The sequence below is a fragment of the Morone saxatilis genome, unplaced genomic scaffold (assembly GCF_004916995.1).
Source record: "Morone saxatilis isolate NCDOM2014 unplaced genomic scaffold, NCSU_SB_2.0 Contig1, whole genome shotgun sequence".
Lineage (NCBI taxonomy): Eukaryota > Metazoa > Chordata > Actinopteri > Moronidae > Morone > Morone saxatilis.
In genome coordinates this window covers 2316396-2316747 of record NW_023339651.1, presented here as the reverse complement: position 1 = coordinate 2316747, position 352 = coordinate 2316396, and the positions used below count along the sequence as shown (strand labels likewise).

The window sequence follows — 352 nt, the reverse complement described above, 5'->3', positions numbered from 1 at the left end:
TTTTACAGTTTATTTCAATCTATTTCTTCTTTGAATCAAAAGAGTGACTCTGCTGCAGCCAGACAGCGAACCATTATTTATTTTCTATTTTTAAAACATAATTTCTGCACATTGCTGGATAAGATCAACCCCGGCCGGTCGGTGGGGGGGCGGTCAGCATGACGGCTCTGACAACTGTAAAATCATATTTTTCCAGTCGGGCACATTCACAGGGACGGATGTGAAATAATCTGTAACAAATTTCACATTTATTATTTCTTAAGATGAACGAAATGAAATGGGACACTGTGGAGTTTAAACACAGCAAATGAGGCAATTTAAAGCTGAAAGGAGACGTCCCCCCCCCCCCCCC

At 41.5% G+C, this 352-nt stretch overlaps 1 protein-coding gene across 1 annotated transcript in view; it reads right to left on the bottom strand.

Annotated features, from left to right (window-relative positions):
* The window catches only part of LOC118325469 (corticotropin-releasing factor receptor 1-like), a gene marked incomplete in the record, with an annotated part of 45366 nt that overhangs the window by 29050 nt on the left and 15964 nt on the right, over positions 1–352 (bottom strand).